Source organism: Bufo bufo, chromosome 4 (assembly GCF_905171765.1).
Source record: "Bufo bufo chromosome 4, aBufBuf1.1, whole genome shotgun sequence".
In the NCBI taxonomy this organism is placed as follows: Eukaryota; Metazoa; Chordata; class Amphibia; order Anura; family Bufonidae; genus Bufo; species Bufo bufo.
Window position 1 is genome coordinate 427,821,195 of NC_053392.1, and position 27,212 is coordinate 427,848,406.

General features: G+C 44.6%; 2 long non-coding RNA genes across 2 annotated transcripts; both read right to left on the bottom strand.

Annotated features, from left to right (window-relative positions):
• Positions 1–24,128: 24,128 nt before the first annotated feature.
• Positions 24,129–24,487, bottom strand: LOC120997222. The gene is made up of 3 exons (XR_005778124.1): positions 24,422–24,487; positions 24,277–24,341; positions 24,129–24,186 (listed from the first exon to the last, which is right to left on the bottom strand). It is a non-coding gene; the product is annotated as an uncharacterized LOC120997222 (long non-coding RNA).
• A 413-nt stretch (positions 24,488–24,900) lies between these two features.
• On the bottom strand, positions 24,901–25,562 carry LOC120997223. The gene is made up of 5 exons (XR_005778125.1): positions 25,497–25,562; positions 25,337–25,406; positions 25,192–25,256; positions 25,032–25,101; positions 24,901–24,951 (listed from the first exon to the last, which is right to left on the bottom strand). It is a non-coding gene; the product is annotated as an uncharacterized LOC120997223 (long non-coding RNA).
• Between the last annotated feature and the right edge of the window lie 1,650 nt (positions 25,563–27,212).

Sequence of the window (27,212 nt, forward strand, 5' to 3'; positions counted from 1 at the left end):
CAGCTACATAACGTAATTTATGATGACAGAAACCATTTAAAGATCAGAAATAAGGGTCTGCATATGACATTACATTATTTTCTTAGGATATGGGGGTGTATGCCATCTGGTCCCTGCGATTTTTAAGATGCTGCTGTACTGATTCCTGATTTTTTAGGGAAATTTACTGTTACATTCTGAATTTAATCTGACTGTCATGCCCTGCTCAGGCTATGTGCGGAGGTCTGCCAGGTTAGCAGCACATGTGTAGCCTTTTGTTTTTGTTTTGGAGTTGAGCTATATCCGCCTCCCTTGAGGTTCACTTGGTGGGGTTGTTGGTTTGAGTTTAAATTATGCCCACTCCCAGTGTCCTGTGCAGGTTACAGCTACTGTCTGGCTCAGAGGAAGGAAGGATGGATTTGCTGTTCCTGCTCAGTAGAAGATAAGTTGGTTTTTGTTTTCTTGTGGTTGTCTGTCTAGGCTGTTAGAGAGACGCCTGCCCCCTCCAGGTCCTGAGGGAGTAGGCTGCCTCTTTTCCCCTTTCACCATCTTAGGGTTTTTAGGGAATCTTCAGCCTAGGCACGAAGACACGTTATTCCCACCTTCATGGTCTGAACGTGGGCATAGAAGTCTAAGGAGAGCTGGTAGGGATTTGTCAGGAGGTGACCTTTATCCCCAGCTTCTTGCCTAGACACTTGTTTGTTTATTTTCTGTGTATCTTATATCCTGTCCATCATGACATTATAACCCGCCATTGCTCAGCTGTTTTGAGATGGAGTCAATTGATGCGCTAGTTGATCGCATACAGGGATTATCCCTAGAGGTTGCGGATCTGCGTAATTCGGTCACACAGTGTCCGAATGCTCTGGCATCAGGTGCAATAGGAGGAAGTCAAATTTATGGGGAGCCTAAAGTCGCCCTGATAGATTTGCAGGGGGTGTGGATGACTTTATCCGCTTCAAAGAGTCATGCAAGTTGTATTTTCGGCTGCGTCCATCTTCGTCTGGTGATGAGAGTCAGAGGGTAGGGATAATCATTTCCCTGCTTAAAGGGGACGCGCAATCCTGGGCCTTTTCTCTGCCATCCGGTTCTCTGGCCCTCCGGTCGGTGGAAGGATTTTTTAAAGCCTTGGGATTCATTTATGATGATCCTGATCGGGTCTCGATGGCGGAATCTAAATTGTGTAATTTATTACAAGGTGAACATACTGCAGAGGCTTACTGCGTTGAGTTTAGGAGATGGGCTACCGAGTGGAATGACTCCGCGTTACATAGTCAGTTTTGTCAGGGGTTATCTGAGAGATTGAAAGATGCCCTTGCTTTTCATGAGTACCCGGATACATTGGAGAATGCTATGTCTTTGGCAGTACGGTTAGATAGACGTATTAGAGAGAGGTGTAAGGTTCCCTCCGCGCAAGGGATCCCTTCTGTGAGTGGTTTCGTCTCACCTGCTCCCCAGGGTGATATGACATGTAACTCTGGGGTAGGGGAGGAACCCATGCAGCAGGGTCAGGTATCTTTCCGTTCTGGTAGTAGGAACTTTAGGAGGTTGCATAAACTATGTTATTACTGTGGAAAAAGTGGTCATTTTATTTTTGCTTGTCCTTTTGTTAAACCGCATGTTGATGAGAAAGAATCACAAAGAGGTTTACTTAAAAAAAAAAAAAACATCCCTGACTCTTGGTAGTGTGAATGGGGTGGTAGAGCAAGCAGGTATGCAAGCTCCCTGTAATACTCGTTTTCTCCTTCCAGCTATGGTGGTGCTAGACTCAAGATATTTTTTTGTTGAAGTATTCATTGACTGTGGTGCTGGGGTAAACCTTATTGATTTTCTTTTTCTTTAAAATCTGGGTCTAAGTACTAGCACTTTAGAAAGAGATATTCCGGTTTTTGCAATTGATTCTTCCCCTCTTTCTCAAAGGAGTCTCACTCATATTGCTCATGGTATTCTGTTAAGGGTGGGTGATTCACATGTTGAGATCATGTCTTGTTTTGTCATGAAAGACTTGCCCGCTCCTATAGTCTTAGGGTTACAGTGGTTGTCAAAACATAACCCATTTATAGATTGGCAAGCAAGACAGATTGGAGTGAATTTTGTTCGGACAATTGTCTTGGCACATCTATCTCTGTTGTGTCTACTACGGCTTTACCTCAGTATCTCTCAGATTTTGCGGATGTGTTTTCGAAGGGTGGGGCTCAGGAATTGCCCCCTCATCGTAACTATGATTGTCCAGTTAATCTCATCCCAGGGGCTAAGTTGCCAAAGTCTCGGCTTTACAATCTTTCTCAACCTAAAAGAGAGGTCATGCGGAAGTATATTGCCGAGAGTTTGGCAAAAGGTCATATTAGGCCATCTAAGTCTCCGGTGGCAGTGGGTTTATTCTTTGTAAAGAAAAAGGATGGATCGCTGAGACCTTGTTTGGATTTCCGTGAATTGAACCATATTACGGTCCGTGATCCGTATCCCCTTCCTTTGATCTCTGATCTTTTTGATCAGATTGTTGGAGCCAAGGTGTTCTCCAAGTTGGATTTAAGAGGGGCCTACAATCTGATCAGAATCAAGGAAGGGGATGAGTGGAAAACGGCCTTCAACACGCACGATGGTCATTTCGAGAATCTGGTTATGCCTTTTGGGTTAACTAACGCGCCAGCGGTATTTCAGCGATTCGTCAATGACATTTTCCATCATTTTGTGGGGAGGTTAGTGGTAGTTTACTTGGATGACATTCTAATTTACTCTCCTGATCTGAAGACCCATCAGGATCACGTGAGACAGGTTTTGACGACCCTTCGGGAGAATAAATTATATGCCAAATTGGAGAAATGTGTGTTTTCTGTGCAGGAGCTTCCGTTTCTGCGATATCTGCTTTCTGACTCTGGTTTGCGTATGGACCCCGAAAAGATCCGGGCGGTTCTGGAATGGTACTGACTGGAGAATCAGAAAGTTTTGATGCGGTTTTTGGGGTTTACTAATTATTATAGAAAATTTATCTTGAACTATTCTACCATTGTAAAACCTCTGACCGATATGACTAAGAAGGGCGCCGATGTCTCTGTCTGGTCGGATGAGGCATTGCAGGCCTTTTCGGCTATTAAGGAATGTTTTGCGTCTGCTCCCATTCTGGTGCAGCCCGATGTGTCTCAGCCATTCGTGGTGGAGGTTGATGCATCAGAAGTGGGGGTTGGAGCAATGCTGTCGCAGGGTTCATCTCCTGGCAAATGGGTTCCGTGTGCTTTTTTTTCCAAGAAGCTCTCGGTCGCCGAGAGGAATTATGATGTAGGAGATAGGGAATTGCTGGCCATCAAATTGGCCTTTGAGGAATGGCGTCACTGGTTGGAGGGGGCGTCTCATCCCGTTACAGTATATAAGGATCATAAGAATTTGGCTTACCTGCAATCTGCCAAGCGTCTGAATCTTAGACAGGCCAGATGGTCACTGTTCTTTACCAGGTTCAATTTTGTGGTTACTTTTCGCACGGGGGTTAAAAACGTCAAGGCAGATGCGTTGTCTCGCAGTTTTCCTGGGGGATGTGATTCAGAGGATCCTGCTCCGATTTTGGCTGATGGGGTGGTGGTCTCCGCTCTGTACCCCGAATTTCTCCTGGTTCTTGTCCCCCAGGGAGGTTGTTTGTTCCTGATGGACTGCGATACAAGGTATTCAAGGAACATCACGATACTGTCCTTGCTGGACATCCTGGTGGTAAGTCCACCTTTGATCTTGTGTCCCAGAGGTTCTGGTGGCCTGGGTTATGTAAGAGTGTTGAGGATTACGTATCAGCTTGTGAAACCTGTGCACAGTCAAAGGTTGCTCATACTCGACCTGCTGGTTCACTTCTTCCTTTGTCTATTTCGTCTCGTTCTTGGACACACTTGTCTATGGACTTTATTACGGATCTGCCGAGTTCCTCCGGGAAAACAGTAATTTTGGTGGTTGTTGACTGTTTTAGTAAAATGGCTCACTTTGTTTCGTTAGCCAGTCTGCCCAATGACAAGACTCTTGCTCAGATTTTTGTTGATAATATCATGAAATTGCATGGCATTCCCTCGGATGTGGTTTCTGATAGGGGCACGCAGTTTGTCTCCAGGTTTTGGAGGGCGTTCTGCTCTCGGCTTGGCATTCAACTTTCGTTCTCTTCGGCTTTTCATCCGCAGTCGAATGGGCAGACAGAGCGTACTAATCAAAACCTGGAGACCTACTTGAGGTGCTTTGTGGCTGAGAATCAGGAGGACTGGTCCTCATTCTTGTCCCTAGCAGAGTTTTCTTTGAATAACCGCATTCAGGAGTCCACGGGTAAGTCGCCATTTTTTGGCTCATACGGTTTTCATCCTCAGTTTGGTACCTTTTCTGGGACTAGTTCCTCTGGGATGCCAGAGGAGGAGAGATTTTCTTCTGCCTTGTCTTCTATCTGGCGGAGGATCTAAGTGAATTTGGAGAAGATGGGTGAGAGGTATAAGTGAATGGCTGACAAGAGACGTATGACTTGTCTGGACCTGTGTGTAGGTGATCTGGTGTGGTTATCTACTAAAAATATTAAACTGAGAGTACCATCTTGGAAACTGGGTCCAAGATTTATTGGACCTTACAAAATATCTGCGGTGGTCAATCCAGTAGCGTTTCGTATGGATCTTCCGCAGACTTGGAGGATCCATGATGTGTTCCACAAGTCTTTACTGAAGAGATATGTGAAACCGGTGGAACCATCACCATTGCCTCCTCCCCTGTTCTGGTTGATGGAAATTTAGAGTTCGAGATCTCCAGGGTTCTCGACTCAAGAGTTCTTCGGGGTTCCCTTCAGTACCTGGTACACTGGAGGGGATATGGCCCGGTGGGTTTTTAGGGAATCTTCAGCCTAGGCACGAGGACACGTTATTCCCACCTTTAGGGTCTGAACGTGGGCATAGAAATCTAGTGAGAGCTAGTAGGGATTTGTCAGGAGGTGACCTTTATCCACAACTTCTTGCCTAGACACTTGTTTGTTTATTTTCTGTGTATCTTGTATCCTGTCCGTCATGACACTGACAGTTTATTTTCCTCAGTAAATTCAGTGGAGAAAAAAATATTTTATAGCTTTGCTTTCTCCTCATCTCTCTCTGCAACTCTCCCCTCATCACTCTGAAAAGGGCTGACACCTGTGCTGGGAGGGTAGCCATGCTGACCAGTAAAGCCCACCTGGTCAACCTATTAGTGAGACTAAAAACCAAGCCAATGAGATTCCTGGCTCAACATTCAATCAAAGAGCTAGGCAGAGCATTTAACCCCTTCAGGACATCCGTCATACTTGTACATCGGATGTTTGGTCATTAAAGATGACATCCACTCACACTCCAGAACTCCTGTTTCATACAGCACACCTACAGACACCTGCAACTAATATCCGTGATTGCCGGTAATGCCAACTGTGGACATTTAGCCCCTCAGATGCCGCTGTCAAATGTGACCATGGCATCTGAGAGAGCTAAAACACCTACCCTCAGTGGAGATAGGGGAAGGGGTTCCTTTAGGGTCCATTCACACATCCATAGTGTATTGCGGATCTGCAATTTGCGCATCCGCAATACACCGGGCCGGCACCCCCATAGAAATGCCTATTCTTGTCTTCTATTTTTTTCCGGAGCGGCGGACCAGAATATCGGCCGCGCGCTCCGTAAATGCGGATGCGGACAGCACACTGTGTGCTGTCCGCATCCATTCCGTCCCCATAGAGAATGAATGGCTCCGCACCCGTTCCGCACAATTGCAGTAATGAGCCTGAGCCTCTACTAGGCTCCCAGGCTCAATATTTGTATATTACATTTCATGCCAGCAGGTGGCAGTACAGAACTGTAATATAGCGATTTCTGTGTAAAATAATGGAGGAAATTCAATTATTCTATGCAAATTGCAGTCTGATGATTGAAAATTGGGGTCGAATTTGGGACCTAACAAAAATAGAAAAAAAAGTCTTGAAAAATAGAAAAAGAAAAAAAAGTCACCTGCAAAATCAAATCAAAATAAATAATATTAATAATAATAATAATTTAAAAAAATAACATAATAGGCATTGCCCTGTGAGAAAATACGGTGAATAGCGTAATTGAAAAGGATATAATAATGGGCAATTAGCGTTTTTTTCATCACTTTGCTTCCCCAAAAAATTGAATTGATCAAAGAAGTGATCAAAAAGTCATACACACCCCAAAATGGTATTAGCAAAAACTACAGATCATCCCGGGAAAAAAATGAGCCCTCACACATCTCTGTAGACATAACTATAAAAAAGTTCTGAGGGTCAGAATACAGCGATGACAAGAAAAAAATATTATTTTTTCAAAAGTTTTTTTTTTCAGAATTAAAATGCAAGAAAGACTATACAAGTGTGGTATTGCCATAATTATACTGACCTGGAGAACGAAGTACACATGTTAGTTTTATTGCATAGTAAACGCCTTAAAAACAAACCTCTTTACTACTGCATCTAAACTCCTGCTAATCTGACTGTGGATTATTTTCTGGATTAATTTTTTCTCTGCTAATTTGGCTTCTATTTATTCTGCTGATGTCTGGACTGTACGGTAACTTTGTTTCTGGATTAACCCCTTAACTAAGTAATTTGCTTCTACTGGTTCTCCTGGTATTCTGACTCTGGCTAGCTTCTAGACAAACCTCTCAGTCACTGTTTAGGCACTATTTGTCTCTTGTTTCTGGCCCTGCTTGTCTACTACTCTTTGTAGTAGATCAGTAGGTCTGCTTCTATCAAGCCTGCACTAGTTTTCTGATGCCTTACTTTTCAGACGTAGCCTGAGTTTATCTGAGTCCATCCAGCCTGGCTGCAGGCTCTGGTAAAGAGCTTGGGGATAGCCTTAGTTTTTGACCAACTGGAGTGGTTAACCTCTTCACGACCGCAATCTGTATATATACGTGATAGCTGCACATACCCCGTGCAGCTATCACGTGTATAGACGTCAAGCCAGCTCTTTAATCCAAGCACTGCAAAGCGCTTGGATTAAAGCTTCTGCCCGAGCCCTGCTGCTGTCACGGACAGCATACAGTCTAGTAATGCCAGCAAGGGGCCAATCAGAGTGGCCCCTTGCCGGCAATCGATCCGATTGGTTAGTCTGTGCAGACTAACCAATCGGATCGCGGCAGTGTTAAAATGCCGGTTTCAGGCTCTGATCTGCGCTCTGCAGATCACAGCCTGAAATCGGTAATGTGTCCTGAAGCCCCCGATCTGTGCCCCCTTCTTGTCCTTCTTCTATTACCCTGCCCCCGATGCGGTCCGCCTCCTCCTGCCCCGATCTGTAATAAATAAAATGCTGCCCCCTGCCCCCGATGCGTCCGCCCCCTCCTGCCCCGATCTGTTATAAGTAAAATGCTGCCCCCGATGCGGTCCCCCTTCTGTGTGTGATGGCGGCGGCTCCATTCCTGAGCCGCCGCCATCAGCAGCGTGTGTCAACTCTATGCTGACACTACTGTAACCGCATAGATGCCGCAGTAGCGGCATCCATGGGGTTAATAGAGGGAGGGGGCTCCCTCTCTCTCAACCATCAGGGCTGCTGCGATCGCAGCGCCCGATGGTTGCCATGGCAACCGGACGCTTTGCAAAGGCGTCCGGTTGCCATGGCATAGGCATCCGGTGCTGCCACCTACAGGCATCTGATTGTATTATACTTTGCAATGCAAAAGCATTGCAAAGTATAGTACAACCATCAGCCCCACTGGATCTTCAAGATCCAAGAGGGAACTGATAAAAAAAAAAATTGGAAAATAATAAAAGTAAAAATAAATAAATAAAAATGTAAAAAAAAAAAATCCTTTTCCTATAAAAAAAAAACAAAAAAACTAACAAAAACCACACATATTAGGTGTCACCGCGTCCGTAGCGACCATCTCTATAAATATATCACATCATCAACCCCGTCCAATAAACACCATAAAAAATAAAAACGGTGTAAAAAAATAAGCCATTTTTGTCACCTTACATCACAAAAAGTGCAACAGCAAGCGATCAAAAAAGGCGTATATACCCCAAAATAGTACCAATCAAACCGTTACCTCATCCCGCAAAAAAAGCCCATATTTAAGACAATCGCCCAAAAAATTAAAAAGCTATGGCTCTCAGACTATAGAGACACTAAAACATCATTTTTTTGGTTTCAGAAATGCTATTATTGTGTAAAACTTAAATAAATAAGAAAAAGTATACATATTGGGTATTGCCACGTCCGTAACGATCTGCTCTATAAAACTGTCACATGACCTAACCCCTCAGATGAACGCTGTAAAAAAAAAAAAAAAAAAAAGTTCCAAAACAGCCAATTTTTTGCCCACCTTGTCCCATAAAGTGTAATAATGAATGATCAAAAAATCCTATGTACCCAAAAATGGTACCAATAAAAACCTCAACTCTTTCTTCAAAAAATGAGCCCCTGCACAAGACGATCGGTAGAAAAATAAAAAACATATGGCGTTCAGAAAACCAATCCGGCAAAATCTGCCTTCCAAAAACCATACGGTGTTCCTTTCCTTCTGCGCCCTGCCGTGCGCCCTTACATCAGTTTACGACCACATGTTGGGTGTTTCTGTAAACCGCAGAATCAGAGTAAAAAATATTGAGTTTTGTTTGGCTGTTAATTCTTAATGTGTTAAAGAAAAAAATGTAATAAAATAGAAAATCTGCTAAAAAAGTGAAATTTAGAAATTTCCTCTCCATTTTCCTTTAATTCTTGTGGAACACCTAAAGGGTTAATAACGTTTGTAAAATTGGTTTTAAGTAACTTGAGGGTTCTAGTTTCTACAATGGGGTCATTTATGGGGGTATCCACTATGTAGGCCCCACAAAGTGACTTCAGACCTGAACTAGTCCTTATAAAGTGGGTTTTGGAAATTTTCTTAAAAATTTTAAGAATTGCTTCTAAACTTCTAAGCCTTGTAACGTCCTAAAAAAATTTAATAACATTTCCAAAATGATGCCAACATAAAGTAGACATATGGGGAATGTTATGTAATAAATATTTTATGAGGTATCACTTTCTGTTTTAGAAGCAGAGAAATTGAAATTTAGAAAATTGCTAATTTTTATTTATTTTTGGTAAATTTGGGATTTTTTCATAAATAAAGGTGATATATATTGACTCAAATTTATGACTGTCATGAAGTACAATGTGTCACGAGAAAACAATTTCAGAATGGCGTGGATAAGTAAAAGTGTTCCAAAGCTATTACCACTTAAAGTGACGCATGTCAGATTTGTAAATTTTGACCTGGACACTGGGGCATCAATGACCTTTGGTCATGAAAGGGTTAAGAAAGACTGGTAGCAGTTTCTGAATTTGCTGTTTGTAGTTCCGGACAGTGATGATAGTAGTTTCTTACAGTGATCCAATCTGAGGCTTACCATTGCTAACGACCCTGGTTCAGTTGTTTACTCAATTACACATACTGTATTTTCTCCTAGTCCCAGTATTCCCATGTTATGTACCAATTTATATGTGCCACAGTATCAAATTTCTCTGAAAGTCCAGATACATACCTTCCAACTTTTTAAAAAAAGTAAGAGGGACACGATGTGCGTCGTGCGCTGCAGCAAAATCTTTCGGCACTAAGCCACGCCTCTAACTCCGCCCAAAACATAACAAAACACCTAATCCCACCCAGTCCCCTAAATGCCCCCAGATATTAATTATTCCCCCTTTATGCCACCACACAGTAGTTATGCCAGCATTGTGCCCCCTTCACAGTAGTTATGACCAGATATGGGCTCCTCACAGTAACAATGCCCAGATATGTGCCCATTCAAAGTAGCGATACCCAGATATGTACCTCCTCACAGTAGTTATGGCCAGATATGTGCCCCTCACAGTAGCGATGCCCAGATATGTGTCTCCTCACAGTAGCGATGCCCAGATTTGTGCCCCCCTACAGTAGCTATGCTCAGATATGTGTCCCCTCACAGTAGCGATGCCAAGTTATGTGCCCCCTCACAGTAGTTATGGCCAGATAGGTGCCCCGTCACAGTAGTTATGCCTAGTTATGTGCCCCCTCTCAGTAGTTATGGCCAGATAGGTGCCCCCTCACAGTAGTTATGGCCAGATATGTGCCCCCTCACAGTAGTTATGGCCAGATAGGTGCCCCCTCACAGTACCTTTGCCCAGATATGTGCCCCCCTGATAGTAATATGCCCAGTAAAGTGCCCCCTGACAGTAATATGCCCAGCAAAGTGCCCCCTGACAGTAATATGCCCAGTAAAGTGCCCCTCTGACAGTAAAGTGCCCAATTATAGTAATATGCTCAGTAAAGTGCCCCCTTCACAGGCAATTAAAAAAAATTAACTCCCCATACGCACCTCGTTCCCCTGCAGCAGCAGGATTCACGGAGCTCCCAGCCAGACCTGCCCCCTGCCATGCCCCAGTCCGCCACCTACCCAGACCTGCAGTGTGGATCGCCAGCAGGAGAGTGGAATGATGAAACACAAAGCTGACGGACGGCTCTTGCTTCATCATTACAGGAAGCTGTCTCTGCTTCCTATGGAAGCAGAGGCAGCTGCCAGAGAGAGGGACATACCTCGCCGTACCGGGACTGTTGTACAGCCACTGAAATCCGGGACTGTCCCACTGGATCCGGGACAGTTGGGAGGTATGCAAATACACAACACATCGTTATCCTGGTCCAGCCTGGAATTTACTTCTTCATGGAAGCTAACCAAATTAATTTGACAGGAGCGACTCCTTATCAACCCATGCTGATAGGTTACAGTATATGGTTATTATTATGTTGGCTTAAAAAAGCCAACATACTGTTATTCGATTGTTATGTTTGCTTGGAAAAGCCAACATACTGTTATTTGTTGGTGGTTCAGCTTATTATGTTGGCTTGGAAAAGCCAACTTACTGTTATTCGTTGGTGGTTCAGCTTATTATTATTATTCTTGGCGCCCCCTTTCTTTCTAAACCCTACTCCTCCTACAGTTTTGGGGGTACATACCCCAAACTTTCCACACTTCTCCGTCCTATAGCAAAGTTTGCTGCTTGCGCTTTAATAACCATTCCCACCCTCCGGGCCCTGTGGCGGGCCCCCAAACGCCACTTTTTTCCCATAGACTTTGACAGGGAAAATTTTCAAGTCGCTCCCACTCGCACAGTTTTGAAGCTACATTCCCCAAACTCGGATCACATATTGTTTGTGTCACCCCGAACAAAACTGTGAATTTTCGGGGGACACCCCAAAGTGGGCGGAGCTAGCAACGGCCAATGAAAATTTAGCAATTTTCTATACGCTACTCCTCCCACAGTTTTAGGAGTACAATTACCAAACTTTGCACACTTGTTCGGCACATCCCCAAATAGGTTGCTTGTGTTTTGTTAAGCGATCCCACCCTCCGGACCCCTGGGGTGGCCCCCCGAAGATCCCATTTTTTACCATAGACTTTCATTGGAAAATTTTTAACTTTTGCCACTCGTTCAGCTTTTAAGTTAAATTCGCCAAACTTGGGTCACTTAGTCATGGGGTCAACCTGAAAATTTCTCTCACATATTGGGGACTCTAAAAAGTGGGCGGAGCCACAAACAACCAATCAGAATTTCCCAATTAACTTCAATGAGAAAATTGAAATTGCTGCCATTCTCACAGTATTTAAGCCAGAACTTTTTATTTTAAATCATAACAGAACAATACAACACAAAGACCATTTCCAATAAAGGACTTAACCCGGCCAGTCTCCCACCCCACACCCCCCTTCTACATTCATAGTACCCATTCATGCACATCCATACACTATTTACATATCAACATATTTAGATAACTAAGACAAAACTAGAAGAATAAATAAATTAAAAGACAACAATATATACAATATATGCAGGACCTATCCATAACCCTAAATCTAACTTATAACCCATCACCCGTCCCCACATAACACACCAAACCGGTCTCCCACAGAAGTTCAAGAGGATAACCCCGAGCTTCTCCAGTTCCATAGTTCTCCCCAGTTGGACTGGGGCTGACCGGTTTGTAAGAGAATTTATTTTATTTATTTATTTATTTATTTACTTATTTTATTTATTATACACACACACTCATATAAATATATATACATAAACCCCCCCAACCTGACTAACCCCAAAACATTAAGTTCCTATATAGTCAACTTATACATATACAATATACTTATCATATAATACATGACACAAAATCTAACTTTTCAGCTATGGTTCAGTGCCTGTAAACCAAACCATCCTGCTTCATCATAAAACAAAGCAAAAATCTAATAGTGTCATGCCAGCCCACCACCAGGGCTGAGAGTTACTCGGTTAGTGTACCCTGAAACAAAAGCCCCTCCACAGATGAGAGACTTTAGGGCCACCCAACCTTTCGCTCTCAAGAGAGTGCACTTTATACAGGTTACCCATGATGCTCCAATATACCATATCCACTGGGAGGACTTTAGAACCCGTCGACACTAGACACATTGCGCACCAAATGTGATACCTGACCACTGCGCTAACTAGGGATAAAGTGCAACGGTCCCGTCCACCCAGATCTTTGAACGCACCATAGGCCCACTCTGTATAGGATAGGGCAGCCAGCCTAGGCCAGCCAATGGAAGTCCCCACCCTTTTGTAGACCTCTATATTAAAAGGACAGTGAAGCAAGAAATCGTCCATACTTTCCAGCACTGCACCGCACTCCTCCCGGGGACAACCCCTTTCCTCAGAGTTTCTACACTTCACAATATCCCTTACATATAGCTTACCATGGAAGCAGCGCCAAGCCACATCCCAAACTTTCACAAGGGGATCCTCACCGAATTTAATAAAGTCAACCCGCCCACTAGATCCCGATTTGGGCAATCCCTCAAGGCCAACGGAGGCTGGAAGAAGGTAGACAGGACCTTAAAATCAAGGTCGAACCTCGACTTGGTCTCTATCTCTCCCCTCCCGAGTCCCCATTGCTTTATAATTCTCAGGACCGGGGCAACATAAGCCGGGAGATATCTCTGCCTTGACGAGCGTAGGTCTTTCACACGCCCTCCTGTCTCCCATTCCTGGAAGAAGGGCCAAAACCATTCCCTACAGGAATTCACCCACCAAGGAGCCCTCTCCATCCAGAGGAATGCAATGTTAGCTTTTAAGAAGGTATTCATTAGGAATACCACTGGGTTGACCATATCCAACCCACCTAGTCTCCTTGGTCGGTAAGTGACATCTCTCTTGACTATGTTCAGCCTGTTCCCCCATAACATCTGGAAAAACAGGCTGTAGACCGTTGCCCAGAGAGAGCCTGGCAGGACACAGACAGTGCCCAAGAACAATAGTAGCGGGATCAGATAAGCCTTGCACAGGTGAACTCTTTCCCTGAGGGTCAAAGACCAACCCTTCCAGCGGTCCACCTTTTGACCGACATCTTTCAGTCTGCCTTCCCAATTTTTCTGATGATAGTCCTCATCCTGGCCAAAATTGATGCAGAGAATTTTGACAGTTTTCTGAGGCTCTGGGAGAGCGCCCTGGAGATCAAAAGCAGGATCTCCTTCTCCCAACCAGAGAGTTTCGCATTTATCACGGTTGATCTGAGACCCAGAAACCTCTGAATAGCGGTCCACTTCCGACATCACCCACCCCACCTCCTCACCAGAAGAGGCGAAAATGGTGCCATCATCCGCATACGCTACCACCCTCAAAGACGTCCCCCTTGCCCCCTGCCAGTTCCATCCCCACCCCTGCTAACGGTCCACGATCTACCCTTCTAATGAAGGGATCGATCGCAAACACATACAGCAAGGGGCTTAAGGGACATCCTTGACGGACACCAGAAGTCACCTCAAAGGGCTGTCCTGACCAACCATTAACCAACGGGAAACTCTCAGCCCCTTCCCGGCAGACCGTACCACAAAAGGACGGACCACAGATACTCGTGGTTCACCCGGTCAAAAGCTTTAGCCTGATCCAAAGTCAAAAGAAACACTTTCCAAAGGCCCGCCCTGCCTCGCTCCACGGCCTCTTGGACACTGAGAACGGCGCTAAAAGTGCTCCGACCGGGAACTGTGCAGTGCTGAGCCCCTGAAAGATGTCTCGGTGCAAACTTAACCAATCTATTAAAAGTATTTTTGCCAGGATCTTTCTGTCCGTATTGAGAAGCGATATGGGTCTCCAATTCTCAATACGGGATGGATCTTTGCCCTTTGACAGAATAATCAGGGCTGACTTACCCATTGACTTTGGTAAAGTGCACGAGGAAAGACACTCATTAAAGACCTCAGTCAAAGGAGGTTCAAGTTCGCCCCTCCAGTATTCGGTTCGCTTTTATAATCAGCTGCCGGTGTTCCGCTTATATAGAAGTAGGTCAGTTTACCGTGGGTATCTCTTTGGAGCGCTCCAGTGCTGTGATCCTCGAATTGTTCTCTAAATAAAATCTCACTTTCTCATGAACCCATAAATTGAGTGCCTGCCCTTCATTACTATATTTTCTAAAAATAAAATATTAGCATCAAGATGGCTGAAAAAATTAAAGGCCGCATAACGAGCCACGTCTGACTTAATGCTAGCAACGTTAATGCTTGCTAGCGTCAACAGGGTGAGTTCCGCCATCATAAGTGATTGAACTAGATAGCTTTCTTCTTAACCCCACTGCCACCCTCACCATCACAACCATCTGACTCCTCACTTTCTTTCTGCCTTTTCAGGCATTTGGAGACATCCATATCACATTTCTCTTTGCCCACAGGATCTGACTTGGCCCTTCCTCCAGAAGGTTTCCCCTCTGAAGGGCAGGGCCCGGCAACCCGCGAGGAGGCCTTCTCACCCTCCGGCACTGCATCCCTCGCTTCCCCCTCAGCCAAGCCAGCCTCGGAGGTATCGCTTAGGACGCCATACCGGTTGGAGACCTCCACAAGAGGGGCACCAGCCGAAACCTTCCTTGGTATCTGGTCAAGGGAGAGTGGGATGGACGGATCCCACTCAAGAGAGGCCTTCCTGCCCTCTCTCTTGCTGTTTCTTTTCTAACCCTGCTTGTTCCTCCTCCTCACCAACCATTCACTGTCCTCCTCATCCACACTATCCCCACCTGAGGAGACAGAGACAGCGGAGAGGTTGGCCTCTTCGGGATGAACTCTGGGGTTCCCATCATCATCACTGTCATCTTGGCCACTATTGGCCGGATTCTCAACTAGGGTACCAGTTGAGGGATCAGCTGCCTCCTGTTTGCGGCGTTCCTGCCGCCTGGCCCTAGCTGCCGTAATTTTTTTTACCTTATCGGAATCCTTTTTGCTTCCTCCAGTGCTGGGATCCCCGGCACTTGTCCCCTCACCAGCCTGCCCAGTCCCGGCAGCAGACTCTTCACCAACTGCAGGCCCAGCCTTCCGGCTAGTATCTACCTGGTTCTGAGCCTGTCCCTGAGCCTGGTTGGCAAAGGCAAGCGGACAGCGACTAATCGGGTGACCCAGGTCTGCACACAGGTTACACATGATCTTCCGACACGTTGCGGCAAGATGGTCACTCCCTCCACACCTCCACCTCTGGGTCTTACACTGTGCACTGAAGTGTGTGGGGTCGCCGCACCTGTGGCAGACCTTTGGCTGCCCCTGGTAAAAAAAACATTATCCGATCCCTCCCTATGAAGACGGAGGAGGGGATATGGGTAACAGAATTTCCCTGGGCCCTCAACATCATGTTAAAGGTCCAGGCCCCCGACCAAATACTGTGCTTGTCCAGGACCTTGGCTGGGTAGCCCACCTCACCGTAGCGACTCAGCCAGGTCGCTATGTCTATACTAGAAAGAGACTCATTACAAGTTAACACAGTCACTTTCTTCACCTTGTTCTGGCGGGTGATAGCCTGGACGGCAAAACCCTGCCACTCCGGGGTGCTCTTTATCATCTCATATCTGGACCAGAAGAGCTCAAGCCCTTCTGGTCGGACAAAGCTAACGTCAAAGAACTTGGTCCCGTAGGGATGGATGAGGGCATAGATGTCTTTCGCCTCAAAACCCATCTGCAGGAAAAGCTCCACAACAGTCTTCCTGGAACAGACGGGCCACATTCCTACGGTCCAGACGGTCTCACCCCCCTTTTGCTCTCGGAAGGCTCTCAGTCTCTCCGTCCAGAAAGACAGGTCAACCGATTCACCCTCTACTTGTTTGGAGGTCTCCGCACCCTCTTTCAAGGCCCCCAAGAGGCGCCGTTGCCAGATCCTGTGGGCAAAGAGTTCCTTGTTCCCTGCTGAACGATATTTGAAAAAGTATGTTTTGCCTTTTTTCCCTGTTTCTCCTTTTCTTCCTCCTCCTCCTCTTTTCTCAATTTCTCCATATCCTCAGCAGTCAAAATCCTTTCATCATATTCTTCCATATACACATTTTCACCACCTACAACATACCCACTTACATAATTTCCACTCACTTCCGTATTTTCACTTACATTTGCATTCCCACATGCATCCACACTTGCATCCTCACTTGGTCCTGCATTACCGACTCCATTCTCCCCTTCTTTCATACTACCTTTCACATCTCTTTTTGCATCGTCCACTCCACTTTTCACTGCATGTTTATCACTTTTTCCCTGGGAACCACCACTCACTCCCAATAGACTGGCCGGGTTCACCCCACACCTCAGTGGTGCTTTTGCAGGCACCACCACCCCTTGTACCGCAGAAGGAGCTACCTTGTCCGCCCTTACCGCGACTTTGTCTGCAGCCAAACAACTCTCCCGCTCTGTATGGCCTAGCTCCACTACAGGAGCAAGGCTGGGCCCAGCAGCGGGTTTTAGAGGCTCATATACCAGGAGCTCCCTCTCCACAATCTTGCTTTTATTTTTTTTACCCTTTACTGTCTCATCTTCAGGAATCTCTTCATTACAAAAGTAAAATTTCCCCATTGGGGATTCCAACTGTTTTATTTTTTTTAGAATCAGCCCTCCACCAGATCCACTTTCTTCTCCAGATACTGTTTCCTGGCTCCAGGAAGGTTCTCCCTGCCCTGCTGGCAAGGAGTCCTCCCCAGATTCCTCTATTACCTCTTTTTTTCCCTCACTCCTGATCTGTGGCCCTGACAACTCAGACTCAGTTCCAGACATGTCGTTATTAAATTTCTCCATGAATAGGCCACCGTTTTTCTCTATGGACAGTTTTTCCTCTTCTAGAAACATAATCTCTTCTTCTAACTTTTGTAGCTTAGCAGAGAGAATAGATTGTTTGCGTTTAGGCAATGAGCCCTCCTGCAGCTTCATCTTTTTATGCTCCAGTTTGACTTTCCTTAAAGAGGACCTTTCACCAAAAAAAAATATGTGAACTAACAACACTACCTTATGCTGCTGCTGCCAGTGATGCCCAGACACGGTTTCTTATTTCTAATGGACCCCCCGTTCGTCCGCTTTGACCCCCATTATGTTTGGCGCCTCATATGCAAATTATAGTAGGCGTCGATTCCCTAGGTATGGTAGGCGGTCTTCTGTCTCCCTTGCTGCGAGCGCATCCAATCGCAGTGCTTGGCTCTTAGCAAGGGAGACGGAGCTCAAGTTCTGGCAAGAACTTGAGCTTGCAGAGTTCCGGAGCCGGCACCGTCTCGGAGTCCCCAGCGCAGAAGACAGCAGCAGCAGTGACGGCATCGTTCGGGTAAGTGTCAAAATCACCCCTAGACGAACGAGCATGATGTCTCTAAATACAAGGGGGTAGTATTAGCTACCCCCTCAGTTTTACCTCCCCTGAGACAACGAGCATGCAGGGGGGTAGTATTAGCTACCCCCTCCCCTGAGGCAACGAGCATGCAGGGGGTAGTAGTAGCTAGCCCCTCAGTGCCCCCCCTCCCCTGAGGCAACGAGCATGCAGGGGGTAGTAGTAGCTACCCCCTCAGTGGTCCCGCTTTCCCCTAAGGCAACGAGCATGATGGGGGTAGTAGTAGCTACCCCCTCAGTGGCCCCGCTTTCCCCTAAGGCAACGAGCATGCAGGGGGTAGTAGTAGCTACCCCCTCAGTGCCCCCCTCCCCTGAGGCAATGAGCATGCAGGGGGTAGTAGTAGCTACCCCCTCAGTGGTCCCGCTTTCCCCTAAGGCAACGAGCATGATGGGGGTAGTAGTAGCTATCCCCTCAGTGGCCCCGCTTTCCCCTAAGGCAACGAGCATGCAGGGGGTAGTAGGAGCTACCCCCTCAGTGGTCCCCCTTTCCCCTAAGGCAACGAGCATGATGGGGGTAGTAGTAGCAGCTACCCCCTCAGTGGCCCCGCTTTCCCCTAAGGCAACGAGCATGATGGGGGTAGTAGTAGCTACCCCCTCAGTGGCCCCGCTTTCCCTGAAGGCAACGAGCATGATGGGGGTAGTAGTAGCTATCCCCTCAGTGGCCCCGCTTTCCCCTAAGGCAACGAGCATGCAGGGGGTAGTAGGAGCTACCCCCTCAGTGGTCCCCCTTTCCCCTAAGGCAACGAGCATGATGGGGGTAGTAGTAGCAGCTACCCCCTCAGTGGCCCCGCTTTCCCCTAAGGCAACGAGCATGATGGGGGTAGTAGTAGCTACCCCCTCAGTGGCCCCGCTTTCCCCTAAGGCAACGAGCATGATGGGGGTAGTAGTAGCTCCCCCCTCAGTGGCCCCCCTTTCCCCTAAGGCAACGAGCATGCAGGGGGTAGTAGTAGCTACCCCCTCAGTGGCCCCCCTTTCCCCTAAGGCAACGAGCATGATGGGGGTAGTAGTAGCTACCCCCTCAGTTCCACCTCCCCTGAGACAACGAGCATGCAGGGGGTAGTAGTAGCTACCCCCTCAGTGCCCCCCCTTCCCCTGAGCCAACGAGCATGCAGGGGGTAGTAGTAGCTACCCCCTCAGTGGTCCCCCTTTCCCCTAAGGCAACGAGCATGCAGGGGGTAGTAGTAGCTACCCCCTCAGTGGCCCCGCTTTCCCCTAAGGCAACGAGCATGATGAGGGTAGTAGTAGCTACCCCCTCAGTGGTCCCCCTTTCCCCTAAGGCAACGAGCATGATGGGGGTAGTAGTAGCTACCCCCTCAGTGGCCCCGCTTTCCCCTAAGGCAACGAGCATGATGGGGGTAGTAGTAGCTACCCCCTCAGTGGCCCCGCTTTCCCCTAAGGCAACGAGCATGCAGGGGGTAGTAGTAGCTACCCCCTCAGTGCTCCCCCTTTCCCCTAAGGCAACGAGCATACAGGGGGTAGTAGTAGCTACCCCCTCAGTGGCCCCCCTTTCCCTCTAAGGTAACGAGCATGCAGGGGGTAGTAGTAGCTACCCCCTCAGTGCCCCCCCTCCCCTGAGGCAACGAGCATGCAGGGGGTAGTAGTAGCAACCCCCCTCAGTGGTCCCCCTTTCCCCTAAGGCAACGAGCATGCAGGGGTAGTAGTAGCAACCCCCTCAGTGGCCCCCCCTTTCCCTAAGGCAACGAGCATGCAGGGGTTAGTAGTAGCAACTACCCCCTCAGTGGCCACCTCCCATGAGGCAACGAATATAAAGGGACGAGACACGTTGTCCACTGTGGCAATATTACTGTTGCCATTTATACTCTCTCTCCTTACTGAGGGCTAAATAACTTTATTAATTTTTCACCAAATAAGTTGTCATTGTGTCAAAACATCTGTATTTATATTGTCAAGTAATGATTTTACATAACGCATTGAAACCTTTTTTTTTTTTTTTTTACAGATAAGAGATTGGACGTCATCCAGTTTGCAGAAGAGAACTGAAAAGTAAAGCATAAACTACTTATTAAAATGGTTGACGAGGGCATGAGCTGGGAGTCATTATTTCAATAAAGTGGTTCAAAACATGGCTATTAGTACTCGTGCTATTCTATACTTGCAGTGGTAGTAATGGTTACCTCTGTACTGAGGCTCCCATCACTATGACAAGCTCTTATTGTCGGCCAGCTTGTTTTGGATTGTGACAACTGTGCCCACAGTAAAACCCAAATCAATTACCCCGGTATCCAAAGCCCCAGGGATGCCGGGAATAGCCGGGTTGCCGTCAAGCCAGAAACCATCTGATGTGATGGTTTCTCTCTTGGGACGGCTGTGGGCTGTTATTACTAGGCTGAGAAGCAGCCAAAAACCATGGCCCTTCTCACCCTGATAATGGCAGCTCACAGCTGTTGGTTTACCTTTGGCTGGTTATGATATTTTACGGGGGACCCCACGCCTTTTTTTTTTTGGCATTTTGGCTTTAAAAAGGCACTGAGGCTAACCGTGTTATCATAATCAGCCACGGATCAACCAAACGAGGATAATACATTGTTTTCTACTATAAGGCGAGCTTGTTGGACAACTGGCTTGGGTTACTTTCACACTTGCGGCAGCACGGATCTGACAGGCCGTTCACCCTGTCGGATCTGTTGTTTCGCCGTGCCGACGCTCTGTCCCCATTGACTATAATGGGGAAGTGGGCAGCGCTCCGGCGCAGTACGGCAGTGCACGGCGAAAGTCCACCGGACTGAAAAGTCAGACATGCAGGACTTTTACTCCGGCGGACTTTCGCCGTGTACTGCGCCGGAGCGCTGCCCACTTCCCCATTAGAGTCAATGGGGACGGAGCGTCGGCACAGCGAAACAACGGATCCGACCGGGTGTACAGCCTGTCAGATCCGTCCTGCCGCAAGTGTGAAAGTACCTTTATGGTGGATTGTTTGTACTCCGGCTCTCGTTGGGTTCTTCTCAGCAAGCTGTGAAAAACTGCCAGTAATACTCCCTTTGCCTACTATTATGTTACAGCTGCTTCCGTTTCTAACACTGCAAGTAATTTTTAAACAGACAAACAAGCCATGTTTGACTATAACCACTTTATTGAAATATATGCTACACTAATACAGTACTCTCATTTTGATATCTTTTTCCAATCGGTTATATGCTAATTATAATACATTCCAAGTATTGTGTAGAAAAAGTACTGACGTCAAGTGTCATATGAGTTTACTGATCCACCATGCATGCAGTTACTAAATTATAGTGGTCACACTCAACAACCTGGTAAAGATGTCATGATATTAATAATTAGTCTACCTCCTTTAAAAAAATATCAATTTGAATTTTTTCTAACAGGTATAACAATGGACGTTGTCAATGAGGAAGTACTACTGAATCCTTCATCAACAAGATCTGACAAAGTACATTTTTTCTATTTATTATTTGTAAATTTTTCATATAATAGTACTATCAGACTTTTGGCTAAATCATCACTTTTTGTCGTGTCTAGTTGGAATGGCTGAAGAAGCATCTTCAAGCAAAATACGGTGGTACAGATAATTCCGATCCATGTTTTCCGGATAATCCCACATGTTCTACAAACATTGTGGAGAATAGTGAAATTGACGAGTCTGAAAACAGAATTGGAAATACCATATGGTGTAGTTGTACAAATTGTAAACCAATGCCTACTGCAGTAGAATCTATCTGCTGTAAAGAAGTCTCAAATATCGAACCCTATATTGAAGACATGAAGTGTATAATTGAACACGAATACTTTCATCACTTTTGTGAAGATCGAGGAAGGGTTGAGGTCTCGTTGCGTGCTATAGGTCAAGTTATGCATCCGCCACCGGATAAAGATATGAATAGGTACTCTAATTTGTCATGTATGTTTTAACATATAAGTGTATTTTCCTAAATCATTTTTCTATTCTTTTTTTCTGATGAGGCTAATTTCCCCAATGTGGAAAACTGATCCATCAAACAGATTTTGACAGAATTGGCTGCAAGTTTCAGAAAAACTATATGCAAACGGATGTAAATTAATCTGACTGATCGTGTATTTTTCCAAATTATCTGGTATTAAAAATGCATGATCGTTTACTAAAATGCCTAGCATTACAGGGTTATAAAGGCCTCTACATGCACAGTAAGGATAGATCCTGCATTTGTATATTTTGATATGTTAAAATAAACTGGATCCAGTATTCCAGCTAAAATGTATTATTTTTTGACAAAATATAAAATCTTACAATGCTGTGAAATTATTTCAGTAAAGATCAGTTAAAAAGACTGAACTAAAGACATACTGAATGAATTGCTCTCCATTTAGAAAGCATGGGGATTGAATTGATATTTTTTTACCTATCATATAGCACCCTGGACCAAACTGTGTTCTGTAATAGATAAATGCAATCGTGAATGTCACGTAAATTACAGATAATCTGTACTGACTGAATTTTTATTAAATTTTTTGAACATACAGGCTGTTAAGAAAAACTGCTTATAGAGGATTCACTGCTTGGATACACGGCTATCTTGGTGTTGGCAAAAGAAGACCGATTCCATCTTGTGCTGTCTCTGTGATAAGAACTGTATTTCCCGACCCTGACCAAGATTAGTGTGGATTTCTTATGTACAGGGAAGAGCCTGCAGAGTACCTAGCCATGGAATAAAGTTTTAAATTTTTCTATATTTTGGAAAATTATTCTAGTTCAACCCTTATTTTTATTAATAATTCATATATATTGAGAATAAATACACAAAACTTTAATTATAATAAAGTTAATTACAGTTTATTTGAAACAAACAATATAACAAGAGTTCTGTATTTGATAAATAAAAATATAAGCAATGAATTTTGTCCATACACAGAATAATATTGTTACAATTTTTTTTCTTAGGTTAGCCAGGCTTACTTATCAGCAAAATCAAACCAAAACATACATATTACAAAAAATATTCCAAGGGTTCTTGATTTGCCACATAAGGATACTTTCACACTTGCGGGAGAGTGATCAGGCAAGCAGTTTGGTTGATGGAACTGTCTGCCGGACCATTAGATACGTATGGCAACAGATGGCATTTGTAACAATGATCAGGACCATGATAATTTTTAAAAATGCCTGATCAATCACACAAATTCCTTCAAAATATTGATACAATTTTTTTCTTATGTTTAGTGTAGCTTGACACTTGCGGCCGGATGGATCCAATAGGCCACAAATGTAAAAGTACCCCTACTGGGCTATTAAACTTGTAAATTTGGGTACTTTCACACTTGTGGCTTGACGGATCCTGCAGCCTGTTCACCCTGTCGGATCAGTCCTGCAGCTATTTTTCTGCTCCATCCACATTGACTATTATGGGTATGGTGGTGGAAATCCGGCTCAGCAAGACAGTGCGGGGAAAGAGGCCACTGGACGAAAAATGTAAGACTTGCTTTAATTTTCGTCCAGCGTACTAGCCCCTGGCACTGCCATGCTGCACCGCAGCTCCCCCACCGTCACCATTATAGTCAATGTGGATGAAGTGGCGGTACGGTGAAATAGCGACAGGACTGGTCAGACACAGTGAACTGGCTGACGTATCCATTCTGCTGCAAGTGTGAAACAACACTTGAAAAAAAAAAATATATATATGTATTCCGAAAATTTTTACAAGAGTTCTGGAATTCTGATAAAATAAAACAGATAATAACGTAGCTCATTACAGAGCATAATAATTACAATTTTTTTTTTCTTTTTTCTGAATTCGGTCTAAAAATATAAATTTACATAAACATATATACTTTATGACAATTTTTACAATAGTATAACAGCCAATGACTTTGCTCAATACAGAGCATAATATTATTACAATGTTATTTACTCTACTTGGCTATAAAACTTCAACATTACAAAAAAAAAAATTTACATAAATTCTAGAATTGTCACAGACAATCTAAATTACAATGACTTATGTTCACACAGAGCATACAATTTTTTGTAGTGTGTTGACTTTGCTAGAAACACTGTGCTCTCTGATGAGTTATATAGATCTGTGTTCCGTCCCATCAAGGCAAGCCAGGGCATTTCCATCTTCTCCACCTGTGTAAAAAGGAAATTGTTAGTCATCAAAATTATGATCAAAACACTGCCTGTTGAAAAAAAAGGTCAAACACCAAAGCTGGAAAACATTTTCTATTTTCATGTACCTATCGTAGAGCCACACAGAAAAAAATATATCACACCGCAAGTCGGAAGCGATTATCTCCTGCACTCAGTCAATCTACCTGTATCCAAAATAGAAAGGGATATGAAAAATGAATAACACCAATTAGGAATCCGTACAGTGGGATATGTCCACGTTACTCCTTTCTTACCGCTTGCATAATCGGCTATCTCACGTCCTGGAAAGACAGTGTGGCCTTCCTCCGTTCTTCTCCACCTGTGCACAAAGGTAATTGTTAGTCATCCCAAAAGAAACACACTGAAACGCTCAAACTTTTTCTCCTTGCATCCACCTACCGTAGAGTTGGTTGGAATAATATCACGCCACGGCTGGAGAGAATTCCTTCTCAACACACAGTCAATCCACCTGTATCCAAAATAAAAAGGGATATGAAAAATGAATAACACCAATTAGGAATCCGTACAGTGGGATTACTCCACGTTACTCCTTTCTTACCGCTTGCATAATCGGCTATCTCACGTCCTGGAAAGACAGTGTGGCCTTCCTCCGTTCTTCTCCACCTGTGCACAAAGGTAATTGTTAGTCATTCCAAAAGAAACACACTGAAACGCTCAAACTTTTTCTCCTTGCATCCACCTACCGTAGAGTTGGTTGGAACAATATCACGCCACGGCTGGAGAGAATTCCTTCTCAACACACAGTCAATCCACCTGTATCCAAAATAAAAAGGGATATGAAAAATGAATAACACCAATTAGGAATCCGTACAGTGGGATATCTCCACGTTACTCCTTTCTTACCGCTTGCATAATCGGCTATCTCACATCCTGAAAAGACAGTGTGGCCTTCCTCCGTTCTTCTCCACCTGTGCACAAAGGTAATTGTTAGTCATCCCAAAAGAAACACACTGAAACGCTCAAACTTTTTCTCCTTGCATCCACCTACCGTAGAGTTGGTTGGAATAATATCACGCCACGGCTGGAGATAATTCCTTCTCAACACACAGTCAATCCACCTGTATCCAAAATAAAAAGGGATATGAAAAATGAATAACACCAATTAGGAATCCGTACAGTGGGATATGTCCACGTTACTTCTTTCTTACCGCTTGCATAATCGGCTATCTCTCGTCCTGGAAAGACAGTGTGGCCTTCCTCCGTTCTTCTCCACCTGTGCACAAAGGTAATTGTTAGTCATCCCAAAAGAAACACACTGAAACGCTCAAACTTTTCCTCCTTGCATCCACCTACCGTAGAGTTGGTTGGAACAATATCACGCCACGGCTGGAGAGAATTCCTTCTCAACACACAGTCAATCCACCTGTATCCAAAATAAAAAGGGATATGAAAAATGAATAACACCAATTAGGAATCCGTACAGTGGGATATGTCCACGTTACTCCTTTCTTACCGCTTGCATAATCGGCTATCTCACGTCCTGGAAAGACAGTGTGGCCTTCCTCCGTTCTTCTCCACCTGTGCACAAAGGTAATTGTTAGTCATCCCAAAAGAAACACACTGAAACGCTCAAACTTTTCCTCCTTGCATCCACGTACCGTAGAGTTGGTTGGAACAATATCACGCCACGGCTGGAGAGAATTCCTTCTCAACACACAGTCAATCCACCTGTATCCAAAATAAAAAGGGATATGAAAAATGAATAACACCAATTAGGAATCCGTACAGTGGGATATCTCCACGTTACTCCTTTCTTACCGCTTGCATAATCGGCTATCTCACGTCCTGGAAAGACAGTGTGGCCTTCCTCCGTTCTTCTCCACCTGTGCACAAAGGTAATTGTTAGTCATCCCAAAAGAAACACACTGAAACGCTCAAACTTTTCCTCTTTGCATCCACCTACCGTAGAGTTGGTTGGAACATTCGCACGCCACGGGTGGAGACATATTCTAAAACCAGGAAAAAACTAAAAACTTTGAAACTGCAAACATTAAAATACTTAAAAAATACTTTGGCTTCTCATAAAGCAAAACCAATAACCAATCAAAAATAGTTAAGTAACGGAAAAGCAACAAACAATATTGGATGGAACTGAACAATAAAATTTTTGTTTCTCAGGATAGCTGACCAGTCAATAATTTTTACTTGCCAAACCGAGACCAATGTTGACGTAGAACAACTTCTTTTTAGGCCGCTCAACATTTGCAATGTTGGGTGGAAGATCTGGTGTCCGACTATTCCATTCTGATGTGAGGTCTCCTAATGCTATTTTTAAACAGTCGGCTAAAATTTTCTCACAATGTTCTATACTCATTGCTTCATAAATGTTTTTCACCGTCCAGCGTTTTTTGCCCTTTGGAAGAATTAATTTTGTTCGTTTTGTACCAATGGGAGCTGAGACAGATGTTGGAAGTTTAACTACTGCTTGTTCTCTTCCGAGATTCTTATTATGTGCTAAAATAGCAAGTTTTGTTCTAGCTTCCATGCTATCAATTCCAAAATGTATTCTTTTAGTACGAAACTTTAGTACTAAGCTGTGGAAGGCTTCAAGTGGTCCGGTGTGGCAATTTCTGATCAAGTGTGGAACATCACTCAAGAATTGTTGGTTTTGGACGATCTCCTCCAGTCTACGAAAAGCGGTACTCTCCTTTTTTAGCCATAATACTGAAGGGTTTTCCGGTAATCATCATGGGAGCATTTTTTGTAGTGTTCTCCATTTTCCCACTCGTGCATGTCTAGTATGTGATAGAGAACAGAATTCAAACGTTCCATGAAGAAAACTTCATTGTGGTCACACGTTTTTACACTCCACCAGAAATGGTTAACTATCTTATCGATCCATGGTTTCAGTTCCTTTCCAGCTCTTCCGTTACTCGCCTTTAACAATTTTTTTTTTAAAGACTTTGCGTAATGCCAAATGTCAAACTGATGGTCTATGTCAGTGTACAACTCACGCATCAACTTTTTGATACTGACATGTCGATCAGAGACAAAGACACATACGTCAAAGCCGTTGTTAATTATTCTTTCCATAACCGTTTTGAAACCAAACTTCTCCATAGCAACTGAAGAACTGCACTGGCTTTGATGCACAACTTCAAAATCAATAATTTTTTCTGTATATAGGTCCATAACTGTATAGGTACAATATTTTGCTGAGTGGCCGGGGCTATCACATTGACCATCTCCAGCTATACACATGGGAAATTCATGCATTTCTTCATGTACTTTCCTTTTTTCTTCCTGCCAGGCAATATCAATTGCAGGGAAAACTAATTTGGCTTGATAACGGTAAAAACTTGTCTCTGAAATTGCGGTTAAACCAAAAATGTTAAAAAACTCTTTGACCTTTTGAAAATTTAGTCCACTGCACAATATTGAAGCAGCTAAAAGAACCAATTTTAGGCTGGCTACTCCATAATAAAGACGAGTGCCCCCTCCTACAACTACCGCGAATTGTCAAAGCGCTTCCCA